The sequence below is a fragment of the Symphalangus syndactylus genome, chromosome 20 (assembly GCF_028878055.3).
Source record: "Symphalangus syndactylus isolate Jambi chromosome 20, NHGRI_mSymSyn1-v2.1_pri, whole genome shotgun sequence".
Lineage (NCBI taxonomy): Eukaryota > Metazoa > Chordata > Mammalia > Primates > Hylobatidae > Symphalangus > Symphalangus syndactylus.
The window spans coordinates 42,729,021-42,737,686 of record NC_072442.2 but is presented as its reverse complement, the minus strand read 5'-3'; the positions used below and the strand labels follow the sequence as shown (position 1 = coordinate 42,737,686).

Here is an 8,666-nt window from a genome sequence, read left to right as displayed (position 1 = left end):
CCATCCCTCGCGCGCTCCCTACCGCCACTCCCGCGTTCCTACCGGCGCCGCTGGGTAGGTCGGCCAAGAGTGTCTCCCATTGGTCTGTCTGCCCTGTCAATCACCTGGGAGTATTGAGGGGCGGGGCGGAGGTGGAGATCCGGATCCGGAGCGGCTGAAAGGCGGAAGTGGAGGCCCGAGCCTGGGACACCGCCGGGGGGGAGAGAAGCGGATCCCGTCCGAGCCCCGGCCCCAAGTAACGCCGCCGTCCCGGAGCCGCCGTGAGTATGCTTGTCGCAGGACCTGGTGTCTCGCCTGCGTTGAAGCATCTCCAGGGTAGCCCTTCCTCCCGCCCAGCCCCAGTTTAGGGGGATACTGACCCCTCCCCCGACCCGTAGCCCCCTCTTGAGGGGTTCCCCAGGCGTCGGGCCATAGGAGGTGGGGAGCTTCTTTCTTTAGGTTACCTGCCTTTCGTGAGCCTTAAGGAAACCGCTATGACTGTCCTCTGGCCTGTCCATTCCAGTTGTGGGAGAGAGGTACCCTAAGTTCCGCTCCCCCTGCTTCCAGAATCGGAGGATCTTTGCTAGGTGTGAAGGAACCTGTCTCTCTTCTCTTTTAGAAGTGACAGGGAGTGCTGTCTGTCGCCGTTTTCCTTCCTCCTGTCCCACAAAACCAGTTGTCCCCTCTAGCCCTAGAGGAATATCTCGATTTCCTCTGGGGGAGGGGGGTCGTCTGGGTGAGACCGTTCCACACGCACAGAAGTGTGTTTGCGCTCCCGCAACTCCTTACTTCCTCTCTTTCCTCAAGCCAGAGAACCAACCAGGACCTCAGCAGAGTTTAAAGTCTGGGTCACTTACTAGCAATGAGCTGTTTTCTTGCTTTGCCCCTTCTGTCTCCCAGCCCTGTCCTCTAGTTATGTTGTTCTCTGAGTGTCTCTCTCTTCCTGCCTCTGAAGAATTTAGCTGAGGTTTGCTCAATCCTCGCTACAGATCACAGATCTGGATGGATGTGCCCATTCATTATCTTCTTTCCCCTCCCCCCTTGCTCCAGGCTCAGCTCTGTCCTCCCAGAGCACGTGAGTGGTTTCCGAGCCGCCTCAAAGGGACTGCTTTTCTTGGGACTGCTGTCCGTGTGTCTATAGGGAGGAGAATAACACCCAAAATGAGGAGTCTGGAATTGAAGGGCCATCTCTTTCCCACTCCCAAACACACACACATACACCTCCCTGAGCAACAGGTCCACACCATGCCAGGGTCTGTCTACAGTCCCTTCTGGGCTTGGACTTATTACTGAGGACTAAGTCAAGATCACAATGGCAGTTCTGGATTTTTAATTGTAGCCCAAGGAATTCCCATACATGCCAGAAAGTGCAGGTTCCCTCAACCATATTGACTATGATCCTTGTCTGTTGCTTGGGGCTTAGGTGTGTGAAATAGCTGCTGTCTCACACCAAGCATTGTTATGTGGCCAAAGTACAGGCCGGAGACTGTACCTTAACGAAGAGTAGCCTGGCTCTGCGGCCATGACTGACCCTTGCTATCTACAGTGGAGGAAGGGACGGAAAGCTGTGCAGTTTGTGGGAACTTCTGTAGCTCTTCAGTGTTCTGGGCTACCTGTACCACCCTCGCGTGCCACTTAAAAGTGCTGTTTTTTGTGGCCTTGAGGTGTGTTTGAGTGCTTCTGGGCAGTGGCTAGTATCTGATTCCTACAGTCTTTTGGGTAGACCTAGGATGTACTTACTTCACTTTTTTGTTTTTTGAGATGGAGTCTTGCTCTGTCGCCCAGGCTGGAGTGCAGTGGTGTGATCTCGGCTCACTGCAACCTCTGCCTCCTGGGTTCAAGCAGTTCTCCTGCCTCAGCCTCCCGAGTAGCTGGGATTAACAGGCGCCTGCCACCACACCCGGCTAATTTTTGTATTTTTAGTAGAGACAGGGTTTCATCATGTTGGCCAGGCTGGTCTCGAACTCCTGACTTCAGGTGATCCACCCGCCTCAGCCTCCCAAAGTGTTGGGATTACAGGCGTGTGCCACCGTGCCCGGCCTACTTATTTCACTTTTTATCGGACAACAGAAGAAGCCTTCCTTATTAGGGTCAACAGCTGGATCACAGGCTCTGTATCTGTGTGGGTTCCTTTGGGGCTCATTGGAGACTTCTTCAGCCAACCTAGTTTCTCTGATCTGGTCAGCCTGGGCATCTGAGGGGCAGGGCCAGAGAGGCCTGACTGCTCATTGGCCATTGGTCTCTGACCAGACTTAACGTCTTCAGGAGTAGACCGCAGTTTGTCACTCTTCAGGAGTGCTGGGATGAGGCCAACCAGCCTTCTGAGGAGACCTTCATTTCTTTGTCTGGACATGCTCTCCCAGCTCTGACTCTGAAGACTTTTTTTTTTTTTTTTTTGAGACGGAGCCTTGTTTTGTCACCCAGGCTGGAGTGCAGTGGTGGTGCAATCTTGGCTCACTGCAGCCTCCGCCTCCTGAGATCAAGGGATTCTCCTGCCTCAGCCTCCTGAGTAGCTGAGATTACAGGCAAGCGCCACCATGCCCAGCTAATTTTTGTATTTTTAGTAGAGACGGGGTTTCACCATGTTGGCCAGGCTGGTCTCGAACTCCTGACCTCAGGTGATCCACCCACCTCAGCCTCCCAAAGTGCTAGGATTACAGGCATGAGCCACTGCACCCAACCTGAAACAACTTTGAAGGGGAAGCTCTGCCATTTAGAGAGACGAGGAAGGCCCCAGTGCTTTGGGTCGTTATGCAGCCACTTCTGGCACCCAGAAATTATAGAGTCCAAGCAGAGGTCTGACTCTGCCTGGCAGAAAGAGCGATGGCTCCGTGTGCGACAGAACCCCTCCTTTCTGATGCTGTTCCTCTCCTGCCCTCTTGCCTCTCACAATTAGCTGTTAAACTGTAGAGGGGCAGTAACACTAATTTTTAAAAATTTTAAGGTTGCAAAATTATTTTCTATTCCTCATAGGTGCCCTGGGAAATAGTGGGGCTTGTTTCCCCACTTTGTTTTTAATTTTTATTATTCCTTTTTTTTTTTTTTTTTTGAGTAAGATAAGGCAAGTATGTGTCCCTGCTTTAGAAGGGATGCAGAAGGAACTTAAGTAGTTTGCCCAAGATCATACATTTAGAAAGTGGTAGAGCTGGGGCTTGGATTTGGGGTCAGATGTGACCTGATCTTCTAACAGTGGGTCCTCCTTCGGCCTGGTTTGTTTGTTAAATGAATGAACATGCAGGGTGAGCGCGCCTCGGCACAAGGGCAGACTCTTAACTCTTTAGCCCTCCTCATCACTGGTGCTGCTCTGTTTTTGTTTTCTTCCCCTGCGTCTACCCTACCTCCTGTCTTCTCTCTTGACCCCTTGCACCTCTGCCTCTGAGGACCAAGACAGTTAGGAGCCCAAGTCAGTACTCTTCAGGGCCTGAGCGTTTGCTGACATATACATGTCATTAATTTTTTTGGGAACCTGAAAGTCCTAATGGCTAGAAAATGAAAGTTAAAGTGAGTGAACTCAGGGGTCCCACTGGGCAGGGTAAAGGGGGAAGCAGCAGAGCGGGCCTCTGGTTAGTCCTCTGTTTCCCCTGTGGTGCTGCCTGCTGCTTGCAAGTGGGAAGAATGTGGCTTGCCACTAGGAGCTCCTGTCACTAGAATTTACATGGAAACAGAGCAAGATCATATATTTAAATTCAGCCCCACCAAGCAAGTACTTCTTAGTTCTTTTTTTTTTTTTTTTTTTTTTTTTTGATTCGGAGTCTCGCTCTGTCGCCCAGGCTGGAGTGCAGTGGTGTGATCTCGGCTCACTGCAAGCTCCACCTCCCGGGTTCATGCCATTCTCCTACTTCAGCCTCCAGAGTAGTTGGGACTACAGGTGCCCGCCACCATGTCTGGCTAATTTTTTTGTATTTTTAGTAGAGACGGGGTTCTGCCGTGTTAGCCAGGATGGTCTCAATCTCCTGACCTCGTGATCCGCCTGCCTTGGCCTCCCAAAGTGCTGGGATTACAGGCGTGAACCACTGCGCCTGGCCAGACCTTCTACTTCTAACCCTTGCCCAGTAAACAGGCAGTGTGGTCGGGTGGAAGGCACTAGAACTTCCAAGGCAGTTGGACCTGAGTTCTCATCCTGATTCCCCCACTTACCAGTTGTGTGACCCTGGGCTTATTACTTGACTTCGCTGAGCCTGTGTTTCTTCTGGTTAAAATGGGGATGCGAAATACCTTGCAGAATTAGAAACAAAGAAAGGAGCTAGTCCAGTGCAGGCAGACTGGATGCCCACAAAATAGCAGTTGCCTCTGATGGGTAGGTAGGGGTTTGAAGGTTCTTTTTTTTTTTTTTTTTTTTTTTTTTGAGACAGTCTCATTCTCATTCTGTTGCCCAGGCTCACTGCAACCTCCGCCTCCCGGGTTCAAGTGATTCTCCTGCCTCAGCCTCCTGAGTAGCTGGGATTATAGGCACCCACCATCATGCCCGGCTAATTTTTTTTTTGTATTTTTGTAGAGACGGGGTTTGACCGTGTTGGCCAGGCTGGTCTCAAACTCCTGACCTCAGGTGAGGTGATCTGCCTGCCTCATCGGCTTCCCAAAGTGCTGGGATTACAAGCATGAGCCACCATGTCCAGCTGATTTTTTTTTTTTTTTTTTTTTTTTTTTTGAGATGGAGTTTCACTCTTGTCTCCTAGGCTGGAGTGCAATGGCGTGATCTTGGCTCACTGCAACCTCTGTCTCCCGGGCTCAAGCGATTCTCCTGCCTCAGCCTCCTGAGTAGCTGGGATTACAGGTGTGTGCCACCATGCCCAGCTAATTTTTGTATTTTTAGTAGAGACAGGATTTCTCCATGTTGGCCAGGCTGGTCTTGATCTCCTGACCTCAGGTAATTGTGCCCGGCCTCAACACTGATTCTGATTCAACATGTGTACCAAACATATGCTGGGGCTGGGCACAGTGGCTCATGCCTATAATCCCAGCACTTCGGGAGGATCACTTGATCCCAGGAGTTCAAGACCAGCTTTTGGGCCAGGTATGGTGGATCACGCCTGTAATCCTAGCACTTTGGAAGGCTGAGGCTGGCAGATCACCTGAAGTCAGGAGTTCGAGATCAGCCTGGCCAACATGGTGAAACCCCACCTCCACTAAAAATACCAAAATTAGTCAGGCATGGTGGCACATGCCTGTAATCCCAGCTACTTGGGAGGCTGAGGCAGGAACCTGGGAGGCACTTCAACCTGGGAGGTGGACGTTGCAGTGAGCCGAGATTGCACCACTGCTCTCCAGCCTGGGCAACAGACCAAGACTCTATCTCAAAAAAAAAAAAAAAACCAGCCTGGGCAACATAATGAGACCCCATGTCTAAAACAAAAACAAAATGTCTGCTGGGATGCACATTGCTTGATGGTTTCACAAATTGTCTCATTTCGTAGACATTGAACAGAATTGATGTGGGTTGTATTCCCATTTTACAGAAGAGAATGCTGTGCCACTTCAGTTTTACTCAGTTGTAAGCGTTTTAATATTAAAACAGTCCTGTAACTATTATAGATTAGAATGCAAAGTTTGCATGAATTGAAGCTAACACAGGAAACTTTAATTAATTAATTAATTTATTTATTTATTTTTGAGACAGGGCCTCTCTCACCCAGGCTGGAGTGTGGTGGTACGATCACGGCTTACTTCGGCCTTGACCTCCTGGACCCAGGTGATCCTCCCACCTCAGCCTCCTGAGTAGCTGGGACTATAGGCATGTACCACCATGCCCGGCTAGTTTTTGTATTTTTAGGAGAGACAGAGTTTTGCCATGTTGCCCAGGCTGGTCTCAGAACTCCTGGGCTCAAGTGATCCTCCTACTTCGGCCTCCCAAAGTGCTAGGATTATAGGCGTGAGCCACTGCACCTGGCCAAAGACAGTATTTTGGTTGTAGCCAGCTGCTTTGGGTTCAACTCCCAGATTTCTGGGAGTTTCCTCTCCCCTGACTTGAGTGAAGGGTACATATGTTGGGGCTGTTTGAGAAGCACTTTTTTAGGTAGAATTTATAAACTAGGACGTGCCAAAATCCAGGTAATCATGCTTTCAACAACCTTGGCAGAGGAGAATTGGAATATTTTTGGCGTCCTCTGCATTAATAGCTTGGTATTGTAAGAGATTACTTTTCCAATTAAATAGCCCCATTCTCTATGTATAAGAATAGTAATACAAATAAAAGCTAAACTTTTACTTTTGCCATGTGCCAGGCACTCTTGTGAGCCCTATGTGTGTGACTCCTTTAATCCTCCGACAACCCTAGGAGGTAGGTTCCGTGTTTAATCCCCATGTTAGAGTGGGGGGCTATGTAGTAATGGCAGAGAAGGGGTGTGCTCTTATCGCTATTCAATGCAGCCTCTCCTTGACCCATCTCTGGGCTAAATGCCTACTGTTCACTTTGCCTAGAAGGCTCTTCTCCACCTCACATGCCTGGAAACTGCATCTCCCTACTTTTCTCTCAAAGCTCAGTTTGAATGCCACTTCCTCTGTGTAGCCTTCCCTTGCCCCAAATGGGCTGAGGGCTTGTCTCCTACATGGGCTGTCTTCTCAACTGCTATCTCATTGTTCCTTATTTGCCTCGTTCTCTGGTGGGTGAGCCCTTTAGGGGCACAGATCGGGTCCTGTTTGATCTTTGTGTGTTTAGGACCTGGCATGGTACTCAGCATAGTAGGCCCCTACTGAAGTTGTTAAAGGAGAGGGCAGACATTCAAACCTGCCCTTAAAGCAAACACCAAACACCTGCCCACTTCTTTTTTTTTTGAGATGGAGTTTTGCCCTCTCACCCAGGCTGGAGTGCAATGGTACGATCTTGCTCACTGTAACCTCTGCCTCCTGGGTTCAAGTGATTCTCCTGCTTCAGCCTCCCTAGTAGCTGGGATTACAGGTGTGCACCACCACGCCCATCTAGTTTTGTATTTTTAGTAGAGACGGGTTTCACCATGTTGGCCAGGCTGATCTCAAACTCCTGACCTCATGATCTGCCTGCCTCGGCCTCCCAGTGCTGGGATTACAGGCATGAGCCACTGTGCCCAGCCTCGCCCACTTCTTTTTTTTTTTTTTTTTTTTTGGGACAGAGTTTTGCTCTTGTTGCCCAGGCTAGAGTGCAATGGCGCAATCTCAGCTCACCACAACCTCTGCCTCCCAAGTTAAAGAGATTGTCCTGCCTCAGCCTCCGGAGTAGCTGTGATTACAGGCATGTGCCACCAAGGCTGGCTAATTTTTTTGTATTTTTAGTAGAGATGGGGTTTCTCCATGTTGGTCAGGCTGGTCTTGAACTCCCGAACTCAGGTGATCCACCCGCCTCGGCCTTCCAAAGTGCTGGGATTACAGGGTGAGCCACCATGCCTGGCCCTCGCCCACTTCTTTTAACACACACTTCCTTTCTTCACACACTTTGGATGTCATGAACCTGTGATTCAAACTTAAATCCATCTGATCCCACAGCTTGAGCCATATCTTTGGTCCATCCCCTAGAAAGTTGCTCACAGACAAATGGGAGAGCAAACAGGTCAAGAGAATAAATGTTACAGTACAGATGATGGGAAGCAGGTCACAAACTCAGTTGCCAGAAGTTAAGACTCTCCAAATCTCCATTTCTGGTGAAGGGTTTAATGGGACAATGAGGGCGTGGCCCTGACTAGCCACAGTCCAGCTGGCCGGCTTCTGCCGTGTGTGTATCTGATGGCAGGACAGAACGACCGTGCTTCTGCAGTTGTGTGTGGTAAGGCAGCACCAACCCCGGACCAGTACTTAGCAAGGATCAGTGGAAGCAAATTTCACTCTGCCTGTGGATGCTGTTCTGCATGTCTGAACAAGGCTCGTTCCTGAGTGAAGGTGGCTTAAGAAAGTGGTGGCAGCAGCTGTTCAGACCAGTGGTACGAGCAGCCCTCACGTGTATTCCACAGATGGGGTCTTTAACATTGCCTGGTCCTGTGCCTGCAGTACTTGGATATCCTCTACTCACCTTGAGGCTGGTCTTTTTTTCTTTCTTTCTTTTTTTATTTTATTTGAGACGGAGTCTTGCCTTGTTGCCCAGGCTGGAGTGCAGTGGCGCAGTCTCGGCTCACTGCAAGCTCCTGGGTTCACGCTATTCTCCTGCCTCAGCTTCTCGAGTAGCTGGGACTACAGGCTCCCGCCACCATGCCCAGCTAATTTTTTGTACTTTTAGTAGAGGCAGAGTTTCACCATGTTAACCAGGATGGTCTTGATCTCCTGACCTCGTGATCCGCCCGCCTCGGCCTCCCTTTTTTTTTTTTCTTTTGAGACGGAGTCTTGCTCTCTTGCCCAGGCTGGAGTGCAGTGATGCCATCTTGGCTCACTGCAACCTCCATCTCCTGGATTCAAGTGATTCTCCTGCCTCAGCCTCCCGAGTAGCTGGGACTACAGGCGCACGCCACCATGCCCAGCTAATTTTTATATTTTTAGTAGAGACGGGGTTTCACCATGTTGACCAGGATGGTCTTGATCTCTTGACCTTGTGGTGTGCCTGCCTTGGCCTCTCAAAGTGCTGGGATTACAGGCGTGAGCCACTGTGCCTGGCCAATTTTTAATTTTTTTGTAGAGATGGGGTCTCCCTATGTTGCCGAGGCTTAATAAACTTATTCTTTCAGAATACTTTAGAAAAGTTATGAAGATAGTGCAGAGTTTTCTCACAATCCCCCACACGTAGTTTTCCC

General features: G+C 49.9%; 1 protein-coding gene across 1 annotated transcript in view; it reads left to right on the top strand.

Annotated features, from left to right (window-relative positions):
• Positions 1-103: 103 nt before the first annotated feature.
• The window catches only part of RAB5C (RAB5C, member RAS oncogene family), a 30,162-nt gene continuing 21,599 nt past the window's right edge, over positions 104-8,666 (top strand). Inside the window, exon 1 of the mRNA XM_055257252.2 lies at positions 104-260. The gene's annotated coding sequence lies outside the window, so the exon portion shown is untranslated. The remainder of the gene's footprint in view (positions 261-8,666) is intronic.